We start from the raw sequence: 13,901 nt of genomic DNA on the forward strand, positions 1-13,901 counted from the left end.
CTTACTAAGAAGGACTGCCTAACCACAAACACGTGGACAGGTGAATGTGGCCAGGGACGGTACGGAGCCAGTCCACAACTTTTTTTGATAAGAGTTGTATTTAGCTCAGTGAAAGGACTGGCATAGAGGGAAACCGTATCTACCCTGCGTGTCATTTCTCCCAGGAAGTCCTCTAAAGCTGCTTGCACTTGAAATGTGGCCTGAACATTACTGCTGGTACTTTTCTGTGGGAATTTTCTTGCCTCCTACCAGCCTGGAATATTTCCAGCAAACTATGGTACAACACTATGGTATTAACACTGCCCCCAGTACCAGTAGCGAAGCCATCCTCAATTTCCTTCTCTGGAATTTTATTTGGTAGACTGAATGGCTGCCCAAATACATTTTCTCACAAAGGAGCTGATGATAGAGTGGCAGTAGGTTCAAGTTTCTCCAGCCTGTTAGATATTAGAGGGTGAACGGCAGCACATTGGATCAGTGGTTAGCACATTGGATCAGTGGTTAGCACTGAAGTCTTGCAGCACTGGGATCCTGGGTTCAAATCCCAGCAAGGACAACATCTGCAAGAAATTTGTATGTTCTCCCCATGTTTGCATGTGTTTCCTCCTCAGTAAAAATAGAGTGTCCTGGAATCTTCCCACACACTTTTCTTAGCCAGGACTGCTTCTCGGCAGGGTTGGACAGTCCCACCAGAGAATTCTCTGGTGTGCCTTGGCTTCTACCTCAGGAGAGTTCATGATAGCGCTAACTTTGCAGCTGCTATGGGGCTCTTGAGCGGGTGAGAAAGGTTAGCCCTCAGAAACAAATCCTCTGGTGGGCACAATGTTTTTCAATCTGAAACAGCTTCTCAGTGGGAGTTGTATTTCACCACAGCCATATTCTTTAGCTCTGTGAAAGGACTGGCATAGAGGGAAACCTTATCTACCCCGGTTGTCATTTCTCCATCACCAGGTTCCACCCATTGTAACACACGACCATGCCTGGCTGTATGTTCAGCGGTGAGAGCCACAGATCAAGCTGCTGTGTTACAGCTTTCAACAACTATGCAGCGCTGGGCGGTTTGTCAATTAAGCATTAAGCATGTTATCTTCAGCACAGCCTGTTGCTGTTTGGCCAAGGCAGTGCTGCAGTGCTGTCAGCTTGTGACTGATGTGGTCATTTCGGAGATGGAGGAGGAGGTGCATGAGCTGAACAATGTGATTACATTGAGGTTAAATTGGTGATGCTGTTTTTTATACTAAAGAAAGATCCTATTGTTATGTTTTTTTATGTTATTTTTTATGACAAATGCATTCACCGGGAAATGTCATTTTAACATTTTACAACCTCAACTGGCAATGTGGTGTCATCAGACACATCCTGTTTTATTTATGATGGAGGGATTCTGAAAGTCATAAAGCCTATTTTTATAGGGACATCAGACGGCCCTTACTATTCTTAAAAGGCCAGCAGTCGGCCCTAGCTATTGTTAGAGAGCCATCAGAGGGCTATGCTTTGTTGTTCCCATTATTAACAAGTGGGTCTCCTATACTGTTATCGCGCATCCAGTGACTGCAAGGGTTGTCAAAAATTTGGACGCAACCTAATACCCCTTTGAAGAGACATAGAGGAGGGTCTCAGTAAAAAAAATGTTCCCATTATAAAGGAGCGGATCTTCTATAGTGGTAATGCCCATGCTGTGACTGCAAGGGTGGCCAAAATTTTTGAAAAAAAACACTAACAATTTAAAGACACAAAGAGCATGGCCACAGTAACAAGGTACGACATGTTCCCGTTAGAAAGGAGAGGGTCTGCTATACAGTTATAGGGTATGCAGTGAATCCAACGGCTGACAAATTTTAGGAAAAACCCCACTAAGAATTTAAGGACACACAGAGCAGGTCCACAGTAACAAGGTACGACATGTTCCCATTAGAAAGTTGAGGGTCTGCTATAGAGTTATAGGGTATGCAGTGAATCCAACGGCTGACAAATTTTAATGAAAAACCCCAATAAGAATTTAAAGACACACAGAGCAGGGCCACAGTAACAAGATATGACATGTTCCCATGAGAAAGGAGAGGGTCTGCTATACAGTTATAGGGTATGCAGTGAGTCCAACGGCTGACCAAGTTTAGGAAAAAACCCACTAAGAATTTAAAGACACATAGACCAGGCCACAGTAATGACAAATTCCATTAGAAAGGAGAGAGTCTCCCATAGTGTTGGACTATGCAGTGACTTCAAGGGCTGCCAAAAATTTGGAGGCACTTCAATGGCCCTTGGAAAAAATTTTTACCATTAGAAAGGAGCGGGCCTCCTATACTTGTAATGCCATGCACTAAGTGTATGGGCTGACAAACATTTACTCCTGGGGGGTATACATGAACATACTGTATAAAAAATTTTTTTTACGGGCATCATAAAAATGTAGCGCCCCGAGGGCTCGGCCGCTACAGGGGTATTGCACCTCTGCCAGAGGTGTGATATTCCACTCCCGGGTAAGGATGGAGTATGGACCAGGGTTCAGTTAGCTGCATACAGCACACTCACCCCATTTCCGAGGGACAGCTCAACGGTGCTCCCATTAGACAGAAATGCAGGCACGACAGACCGTGTCCCTGGCTGGAGAGGGGAGGGGGTAGGAATACCCAGTGATGTAGGAGCAGATAGGGGTTGGTTCCTGAGTGTAGATAGGAGCCCATTGTTTGCTGGTCACCTGGGCTCATGTTCTAGAGGGAGGTATAAAAGGTGGGCACCATCTTAGAACAGTGTTCAGTCAGAGAGAAGAAGTGACAGAGTGGAGGCCTCTGCAAGTGGCTCTGCTCCGTAGGCGGGCCTAGCCTCTGAGGCCCAGCCAGCACAGAGAGAAGAGAAGAAGAGAAGTTCAGTGAGTGGAGTAAGAGAAGGAGTTCAGCCAGAGAGGGCTGACAGGGAGCTGTGGCTCAGTCTGGGCCCAGCTCCACGAGGCAGGCCTAGGGTGAAGGCCAGGATCAGAAAGGAACAAGAACAGAAAGGAACAAGAACAGAAAGGAACAGAAGAGAAAGAGAAAGAGAGAAACAGAAGGGCTCAGGAACAAGACGGCAGAAGGGACCCTAAGAACCCACGAGAATACAGGGTGAAGGGTCAGGCAGATTAAGCATACCGGATCCCAAGTTGGCGGAGGAGAAACAGCCCTCAGCCAAAGACCGGAGGTCGTGATCATTTATTGGTGCGACACCTCATCAAACCTGCTAGGAAGGCACCATATAGGACAGCGGGGAACGGGAACCACGTTTACCCGCACAAGTCCGCGGCAGCTGGACAAAAGTGGGTCACTGGTGAGGCAGGCCAGAGAAAGGATTGAAGGGGTCCTGTGCCATGCTCCTGAACTGCCTGGGGTTGACCGAGCCCCTCACCTGGTGCACGCAGCACGGCTCGGGCGGTCATTGCTGACAGAAGTGACCCGGAGTACATGAACTGTGAGTAAAAGACATTGGACTGCAGTACGTTGTCTGTGTACTCTTTCGCTCCTCCAGCACTAACGGCACTGGGACTCTCTGCACCATCACCCCCACCATCCACTACACTGCCCTGGGGCTGCACTCTTCCCGTGGGGAGTCACACTACCTCAGCTGCATACATCATCAGCCCCAGCGGTCTGCCTTGCAGCGGCGGTTCATAATAACCGCAATCCACGGGTGGCGTAGTCGGACATCACTTAGGACTGCTAAAGGACTACCACTGGTCTGACCACCCTGAGCCACGGAACCGGGTCGCCACTACTACCCCCACCGTCTCCCTATTGCCCGGCTCCGAGTGCCCCACGGCCCAGGGGTGAGTCAAACACCCTTTAAAAAAATTATGTGGGTGTTGCATCATGGACCACGGTCACCCTGGTGATATGGTGGTGGAGCATGAGGAGAAGGAGGAGGACAAGAGGAAATAGCCAAAATCAGGAAGCGTATACCCATGTGTGGGTGTGAAAAGGTGCATGGGAATACACCTCCCAAGAAAAGACACTGGATTTGAGTTTATGTTACGCTGCTATCATTCGGTGGTGTTGAGAAGTCTGGCCCAATCCAGCCCTTGTTCATTTTTATAAGAGTCAGCCTGTCAGCATTTTCAGTTGACAGGAGGATGCGCTTATCAGTTATAATTCTACCAGCGGCACTAAAAACCCGATCTGATAAAACGCTGGCGGCAGGGCAGGCCAGGACCTCCAAGGCATAGAGAGCCAGTTCATTCCACATATCTAGCTTGGATACCCAATATTTATAAGGCACAGAGGAATCACGGAGGACGTTGGTACGGTACGGCAAGGTACTCCCTCAGCATCTTCCCAAACTTTGCACTCCTTGTGAGAGTACCCTGCGCCTCAGGGCCTGTGCGATGGGAGGGTCTGAGAAAACTCTCCCAGAACTTTGACAGTGTTCCCCTGCCTCTGCTGGATTGAAGTTGTGTCTCTCTCGCCTGTACTCCTTGGTTGTCGAACGAAGTGTGCCCTCTGCCTCCAGCGTTTTCAGATGGGAATTTTTTTAATAGTTCCGCAACAAGGGCCTTCTGGTACTGCCTCATTTTTGTACACCTGTCCGCCTCAGGAATAAGAGATATAAAGTTCTGCTTGTAGAGTGGGTCTAGAAGTGTCACCAACCAGTAATGACCTAAAATTTTGAGAATGAGAGGGTCATGGGAAAGGCAGCATAACATAAACTCAGCCATGCGTGCCAGACTACTAACAGGCAAGACTTCCGTGTCCTCACCAAGAGGATGACTGACCATGCTCTCCTCCTCCTCCTCTCTGTCCTCTGGCCATCCACGCTGAACAGACGGTATGACAGCTGTGCAGATAGCACCGTCTATAGTGCATGAAACTAGTTCCTGTCCTTCCTCCTCCTCCTCTTCCTCATTGTCACCCAATCCACGTTGGGATGAGATGAGGCTTGGCTGTGTGTAATCACCCTGTATGGTTAATTGCTCCATCTTATCGTGCTCCGCCTGCAATGCATCATCTTTGATTGTGAGCAGAGAGCGTTTCAGAAGACAGAGAAGCGGGATGGTGACGCTAATTATGGCGTCATCGCCGCTCACCATGTTGGTGCAGTCCTCAAAGTTTTGGAGGATGGTACATATGTCTGATATCCACGTCCACTACTGAGGTCTTATGTGTGGAGTCTGAACTGAATACCGATAGCCTTTTTGATGCTGGTACTCAACAACTGCCCTCTTCTGCTCACAAATCCTTCCCAACATCTGCAATGTAGAGTTCCAACGTGTGGGGACATCACACACCAGTCTGTGAGCCAGAAGCTGCAAACGCTGCTGAAACACTGCAAGGGCGGCGGAAGCTATAGCTGACTTTCTAAAATGGGCACACAGGCGGCATACTTTAAAAAGCAGATCTGGCAGCTCCGGGTAGGATTTGAGTAACCGCTGAACCACGAGGTTAAGCACATGGGCCAGGCATGGTACGTGTGTGAGCTCGCCTCGCCTCAGAGCCGCCACCAGGTTCCGGCCATTGTCACACACGACCATGCCTGGCTGTAGGTTCAGCGGTTTGAGCCACAGATCTGCCTGCTCTTTCAGAGCTGTCCATAACTCTTCAGCATTGTGTGTTTTTTCACCTAAGCATATTAGCTTCAGCACAGCCTGTTGCCGCTTGGCCGAGGCAGTGCTGCAGTGCTTCCAGCTTGTGACTGATGTGGTCATTTCGGAGATGGAGGCTGAGGAGGAGGAGGAGGCTGAGGAGCATGAGGTTCAGGAGCTGTAGACCGTGGGGGCAACCCTGATTGACCTAGGGCCTGCAATCCTTGGCGTCGGGAGGACGTGTTCCGTCCCAAGGTCCGACTGGGTCCCGGCTTCCACTATGTTAACCCAGTGTGCCATCAGCGAGATGTACCGTCCCTGCCCACAAGCACCTGTCCACGTGTCCGTGGTTAGGTGGACTTTACCGGTAACTGCGTTGTTGAGGGCACGGCTAATGTTTTGGGACACGTGCTTGTGTAATGTGGGGACGGCACACTGGGAGAAATAGTGGCGGCTGGGGACAGAGTACCGAGGGACGGCCGCCGCCATCAGGTTGCAGAATGCTTCTGTCTCCACAAGCCTAAAAGGCAACATTTCAAGCCAAGCAGTCGTGAATTGTGAGAATTTAGTAGTGTGGCGTGTGGGACGTTGGCTGCATATTTGTGCTTGCATTCCAAGGACTGGAGTATGAACAACTGAACGCTGCGCTGCGACAAGGACATGGACGTGCTTCCTGATGCTGCTACTTGAGAGTGTGCAATGACAGGTGCAGGGCAGGAGGCATCTTTGCATGCACTATGGACAGGGGATTAACTTGCATGCACAACAGCAGAAGAAGCAATGGTGCCACCTGTAGACACTGTTCCTGGACCCTGGTGTTCGGCCCACAAAGTCGAGTGATTTGCTGCCATGTGCCTGATCATGCTGGTGGTGGTCAGGCTGGTCGTTTTGCCACCCCTGTTGATGCTGGTCTGGCTCGTGATGCAAATGGCCTTTTTGGAGTTATCGGCAGAGTCTTTAAAAAACAACCAGACTCGGGAAGACCTAACAGTTGTAGTGGCAACTTCCTTCGTGTTGGTGTTACGGGAAACGGTAGCCTGCCTTCTGTCTGCGGCCACCACACTGCTTCTTCCTGCCTGTTGGGGTGCTCTGCCTCCCTCCCCCTGTGTGCTGCTGTCCTTCCTCTGCATGTCCTCCTGCCAGGTTTGGTCAGTTACTATATCATCCACCACCTCGTCTCCCACTTCTGCACCCTGGTACTATTCCTGACTTTCTGCCAATTGTGTCTAATCATCGTCCACCTCTTGTGACAGTTTCCCACCGTTGCCTTCGTGTGACCGTGGCTGCTCAAATATTTGGGCATCGCTACACGTGATCTCCTCTTGCCCCGCTTCAAGTGGACCGGGCGAGAGGCCCGAATCTATAAATGGAAAAGTGAACAGCTCTTCAGATTGTCCAAGTGTGGGATCAGTTGTCTCTGGGTACTTGGCATGGTGGGAGGAAGGAGGATCAGGGTGAGGAATATGAGGTCCAGACTCATGGCTACTGAGACTTGACCGTGTGGAAGACAGGGTGGTGGTGGTGCTGGCTAAGTGACTGGAAGCATTATCCGCTATCCAACCAACAACCTTTTGACACTGATCTGGGTTCAATAGTGGTGTGCTGCGGTCCCCTAGAAATTGGGACAGGAAGGTCAGGCGAGAAGATGTGGGCGTTTGTTGTGGCACAATTTCGGCTTGCCCACGGCCTTGTCCTCGGCCTCTGCATGCACCATTACCATCACGTCCAGTTCCCCGTCCCTTGCCACGTGCCTTGCCCATTTTAAATGGAGGATAGTATCTTCCACGCTCACTACAAATGACTGAGTTTGAAGCGAAGTTATATGTGATCGGTGTGATGGAGAAAACAGAGTTTTAAATACCTGGCCTGTAGGTAAGTAGTGTGAACAGCAAACTGCTGTGAATTGCTTCACTGACACACTGAAAAAATGGAGGCCAGAAATGGCAGTATTTTCTGACAACGTATATGTGATCCGTGTGACGGAGAAAACACAGTTTTAAATAGCTGGATTTCGAGCGCTTTAATATGGAAAGGACCTGGCTGTATTCTGCAGTGCCAACAAGCAAATGGCGCAGAAAAACGGTGTTCTCTGGATTGCTTTATAAGCAAATAATGAGGATTAAGATCCAAAGAAAAGTATTCCTGGCCCCTGAGACCTGGGCCTTTGTATAGAAATATCTAACAGCAGCAGAAGGCAGAATTGGAATGGAGCCTCTTGTGCTATATGCACTGCAGTCTGCTATATACACTGCCTGCCTGCCTATATACACTGCCTGCCTGATATCTCTGCAGATGGATTAATCCTCAGAAGGACTGTTTGTTGAGATGGATATGTGTACTGTGCGGTTTTTCTCACTACACTACCTAATGCACGATCAAATCTCTCCCTAACGCAGCAGCAGCTCTCCCTACACTGTCTGATCCGGAGTGACTGTGATGAGCATGGCGGCGCCAGGTCAGATATAGACCTGATGACGCTGTGCGGCCAGCCAATCACTGTAATGCCCACAACCAACATGGCTATGGCATTACAGTGCATGGCAGGCAATCCCTGCATGTTCATTGGCTCTGTAAAGAGCGCCAAACATGCAGGGAGGGGACCCGACTTCCTGCCCGACCAACCCGGAAATACTCGGTGAGCGCAGAGCATCTCGAGCAGTGAGATACTCGGGCAAGCACCGAGCAGTAGCGAGCATGCTCGCTCATCACTAGTTGTCATTAAGATTTAAAAAGAGAAAACACAGAAATGTGACAGTAAATGGCTTCACCCAACCAATAACCATGAGTGGAGAAAAAGTGTTTTTGTTATCATTCATTTTCTCTGAAACAAGGCCAAGAAAGCAAAAATTCTGCCGGGGTATGTAAACTTTTGAGCAGAACTGTATATGCGCCAGCCCCAGTGTCTCCTATTCTATATACTCCAGCCCCAGTGTCTCCTATTCTATATACTCCAGCTTCTTCTGTGATGTATATGCTCTAGCCCCAATGTATCCTGTGATGAATATACGCCAGCCCCATCCAGCCCCAGTGTCTCCTATTCTATATACTCCAGCTTCTTCTGTGATGTATATGCTCTAGCCCCAATGTATCCTGTGATGAATATACGCCAGCCCCAGTGTCTCCTATTCTATATACTCCAGCCCCAGTGTCTCCTATTCTATATACTCCAGCTTCTTCTGTGATGTATATGCTCTAGCCCCAATGTATCCTGTGATGAATATACGCCAGCCCCAGTGTCTCCTATTCTGTATACTCCAGCCCCAGTGTCTCCTATTCTATATACTCCAACTTCTTCTGTGATGTATATCCTCTAGCCCCAATGTATCCTGTGATGAATATACGTCAGCCCCAGTGTCTCCTATTCTATATACTCCAGCCCCAGTGTCTCCTATTCTATATACTCCAGCTTCTTCTGTGATGTATATGCTCTAGCCCCAATGTATCCTGTGATGAATATACCCCAGCCCCAGTGTCTCCTATTCTATATACTCCAGCTCCAGTGTCTTCTGTGACGTAGCTAATGTAGCCCTAATGTCTCTTATGCAGAGGCGTCGCATGATAAAGCAGTGGGACACAATCTCCCTGCCCTATCACTATCTCTTTCATATGCCACAGATCGCCATAGGCCTGCGGTTAACGAGATGTCAGCATACTCACGCAGGTGGCTCGGTGACATCATTGCATCGCTCTGCTCTGCTGTCCCGCCATGGAAGAGGAGACAGAGGCCGTGATGTAGGGAATCAGGATAAAGTGAGAATAAACTTTATTTTTTTAAATGATCGGGCAGTGGAGCCATCCTACTATATATCTGGAGTAGTGGGTCCATCATACTACATATGGAGTAGTGGGGCCATTGTACTATATGTATGTGGGGCAGTGGGACCATCATAGTATATACAGGTGCATCTCACTAAATTAGAATATCTTCAAAAAGTTAATTTATTCCAGTTCTTCAATACTGTTTCAGTAAGCTCCACAATCATGAGGAACACTGCTGACTTGACAGATGTCCAGAAGGCAGTCATTGACACACTCCACAAGGTCCTAGAGTTCCAATTTTCATTTGGAAATCAAGGTCCCAGAGTCTGGAGGAAGAGTGGAGAGTCCACAATCCAAGCTGCTTGAGGTCAAGTGTGAAGGCTCCACAATCAGTGATGGTTTGGGGGGCCATGTCATCTGCTGGTGTAGGTCCACTGTGTTTTATCAAGACCAAAGTCAGCACAGCCGGCTACCAGGACATTTTACAGCACTTCATGCTTCCCTCTGCCGACAAGCATTTTGGAAATGGAAATGTCATTCTCCAGCAGGACTTGGCCCCTGTCCACACGACCAAAAGTACCAATACCTGGTTTACACACAACAGTATCACTGTGCTTGATTGGCAGCAAACTCGCCTGACCTTAACCCCATAGAGAATCTATTATAGAGAATCAATGGGGTATTGTCAAGAGGAAGATGAGAGACACCAGACCCAACAATGCAGATGAGCTGAAAGACAGCTTTTTGTATTGAAGAACTGAAATAAATTAACTTTTTGATGATATTCTAATTTAGTGAGATGCACCTGTATATGGAGCAGTGGGACCATCATGCTATATATATGGAGGAGTGGGGGCATCATACTAAATATAGAGCAGTGTGTGTGTGTCACCCCAGGCCTGGATGCCACAAACAATAATCTGTTTCTGAAAGCAGGAGGGAGGTCCCCTGGTTAGGGACTATTAGCATACAGCACCTCCTGTCCCAGGCCAGCAGGGGGAGCTGGCTGCCCCTATAAAAGCTGGAACTGGGGGCAGGGTTAGAGAAAACTGGACGACCTAGCTCAGGAGTGAGACTAGTCCCAGAGAAGGAGGGACAGTTCAGCTGTAGCTGAGGAGTCCGTGAGGCAGAGGAGAAACTGCAAGCCAGGGACAGAGGCGACGAGAGCCGGTCCTGGCAGAGAACCAATCTACCGGACATTGGGGTCCGAGGCTGTCAGGGTTACAAGCCCAGCAGCAGAGAACCAACCAGCGAGGGATTTCAGGTACCTTGGCCTAAGAAGCCTGGAGGCTCCGCCACACAGAGGGACCAGTACATCGAGGAGCAAGCAACAGGTACCCAAGGCCTGAGTCGCAAGCCATACAGGAGAGAAGTACACGGCCAGCTCAGGGACGTGGGCTATTACACCACGAAAAGGGGGATAGTCAGAAAGAGCATAGAGAGAACGGTAGGCCTACACACTCACCCTGACCAGTGGGGCTCGCCCGAATGCTCTCAGACACCCAGGCCCATTCCTAACCGGTACTGTTGGGTCATTAATAATATCTACAATAAAGACCCTGAACTGTTTGAAGCGGACTCTGAACTCTTACTATTGCAGCCTGCACTATCACCCCCAACATCCACCTACACTGCCCTGAGGCTACACTCTTCTGTGCGGAGTTATCCTACCCCTGTGCTGCACACCAACACCAGCCTCAGCGGTCTGCCTTGCAGCGGCGGTTATCTCCAACCGCAATCCACGGGTGGCGTAGTCGGACATTCAAAACACTGATAAATAGACTGCCACCATTTGGTCTGACCACCCTGAGCCACAGGATTGGGTTGCCACTACAACCCCCATCAGCACCGTACACTAGAAGGCCCGGTTCCGGGTACCCCACGGCCCAGGGGGCGAGTCAGCTTTGGCGTAGTCGGCAGAATTGTGACCAACCCGCCACAAACGGGTATTGCGTGCCTGGAAAAGACTCTATACATATCTGAGTGAAGTTTCCCGCCATTCGGGGCCATTTCCTGCCAATCGGAGCCGTTTCCCGCCATCGGGCGCCATCTTCGGGACGCCGCGCGGGAAGAAGAGGGGCGTGGACGTCCAAAAACGCGTGAGACCTGAAGCCCCGCCCTACGCTGAGACGCTGCTCAAGGTCCTGGAAGGAGATCCAGCGGATGCCGACGTCATCACCGAGCAACGCAAGGTCCTCGCCCAGAGCATCGCGAGCGGAGCCGCGGCCTACAGGAGAGGATCGCCAGAAGGTAGGCCACGGTTAACTAGGGGGGAGGAAGATGTCGGACGCGGAGGGACCCTCTACCACCAGCGTAGCCGCTGCAGCTGTGATGCCGTTTTCCATGCCCTATATCCATAGGCGGATTATAATGAGGGCAATCCGGGCGATCGCCCAGAGACCCGAGCCTGCAGGGGGCCCGCGGCTCCAGGCGGGGTGTCTAATGCCGGATTGCCCTCATTATATGTGCGGCCCGCCGCGGCACCAGCGGTAGCAGTGGCGGGAGGGGGGGGCCCGGACCGCTCCCCCAGCAGCGGCCGCCGCTACTCCTTCATCGGCCGGGCCAGCACTGCAGCAGTTAACTTCCCTGTGCTGGCCCGGCCGCGTCACTGCTGGGAGACATGGCCCTGTGCGCGGCTGTGTCTCCTAGCTGTGACGTCACGCAGTGCGCCCCGGCCTGCAGTGCTGCACCGGAAAAGAGAGAGAGCAGGCAGGAGGAATTGAGCCGGGGGATGGTGAGTGTGTGTGTGTGTGGGCAGGTGTGTGTGTGTTTGTGGGCAGGTGTGTGTGTGTTTGTGGGCAGGTGTCTGTGGGGGCAGGTGTCTGTGTGGGCAGGTGTGTGTGTGTATATATGTATGTGTGTGTATATGTGTGTGTCTGTGTGGGCAGGTGTGTGTGTGTGTATATGAGTGTGTGTATATGTGTGTGTGTGTGTGTGTGTGTGTGTGGGCAGGTGTCTGTGTAGGCAGGTGTCTGTGTGGGCAGGTGTGGGTGTGTGTGTGGGCAGGTGTGTGTGTGTGTGGGCAGGTGTGTGTATATGGGTGTGTGTGTGTTTGCAGGCAGGTGTCTGTGTGAGCAGATGTGTGTGTGGGCAGGTGTGTGTGTGTGTGGGCAGGTGTGTGTGTGTGTGGGCAGGTGTGTGTGTGTGTGGGCAGGTGTGTGTGTGTGTGGGCAGGTGTTTGTGTGTGTGTGTGGGCAGGTGTGAATGTGTGTGGGCAGGTGTGTGTGTGTGTGTGTGGGCAGGTGTGTGTGTGGGGGCAGGTGTGTTTGTGTGTGGGCAGGTGTGTTTGTGTGTGGGCAGGTGTGTGTGTGTGTGGGCAGGTGTGTGTGTGTGTGTGTGTGTGTGGGCAGGTGTTTATGTGTGTGGGCAGGTGTGTGTGTGTGTGTGTGTGTGGGCTGGTGTGTGTGTGTCTGTGTGGGCAGGTGTGTGTGTGTGTCTGTGTGGGCAGGTGTGTGTGTGTGTATATGTGTGTGTGTGTGTGTGTGTGTGGGCAGGTTAGAAAGTCTTGCCCTGTTGAACACTACACCTGACTTGAGGCCACCACCTCTTGGTTGTCCAATGTTCTTGCTTCTCTAGGGCTCTTCTCAGATATTCATTATACCAGCTCCCCAGAATACCAAAGTTAGGGTGGGTGACCGCGAGCCCTGGTGGTGGTCATAACTGCGGCCACCCAGGGGCAATACTCCATAACAACAATCCCCTGAGGTGGTGTAGGATGTAAGGACCTATTCACACTACATTCAGCGCTGCATTCAGGTCTTTACACAAGGCTTACAACTGAATCCCTGAAATTCAGGATTGAGCTGTCTGAAATGAGACATCTGAAAGCAGAGAAAATGGAGCCTAAAGATTCAGACTTTAGCCTCGGTTTGCCTTTGTTCAAATCAATGGCTATGTCAAGGCACATCTGAATGCCATTTTTCAGGGATTTAGATAGAAGCCTGGAAAGAGGAGATGAATGCATTGCAAAATTCAGTGTGAATAGGCCCTTATATCTGGAGTCTTGATATTGATGCCACAAGCATTTTACTTGTTTTTAACTTAAAAAAAAATACACACACACAAATTATACACACACACACACACTATACATACGCACACAGTATACATACACACACATTATACACACACACACACACACACTATACATACACACACACAGATGTGTATGTGGGCAGGTGTGTGTGTGTGGGCAGGTGTGTGTGTGTGTGGGCAGGTGTGTGTGTGTGTGTGATATCTGTCTGTTTGTGTGTGTGTGTGTGGGCAGATGTCATTGTGTGATGTCTGTTTGTATGTATTTTTGTGTTTCAAATGTGTTTATGCGTGTCTGTATATGTTTGTGTGTGTGTTTGACTGCATGCGACCTCCTGCTGAGTATAGTTGGCGCCGTGCGGCCTCCTGATGTCTCTGGGGGGCTCCGTGCATTATAGACGGCGCCGTGCGGCCCCCCGCTGTGTATAGATGGCTATGTGCGCCCCCAGCTGTGTATAGATGGCTACGTGCGGCCCCCCGCTGAGTATAGATGTTGCCGTGCGGCCTCCTGCTGTGTATAGATGGCTACGTGCGGTCTCCCGCTGAGTATAGAAGGCACTGTGCG

The sequence above is a fragment of the Phyllobates terribilis genome, unplaced genomic scaffold, assembly GCF_046119375.1.
Source record: "Phyllobates terribilis strain yellow unplaced genomic scaffold, ASM4611937v1 Scaffold_35__1_contigs__length_13245226, whole genome shotgun sequence".
In the NCBI taxonomy this organism is placed as follows: domain Eukaryota; kingdom Metazoa; phylum Chordata; class Amphibia; order Anura; family Dendrobatidae; genus Phyllobates; species Phyllobates terribilis.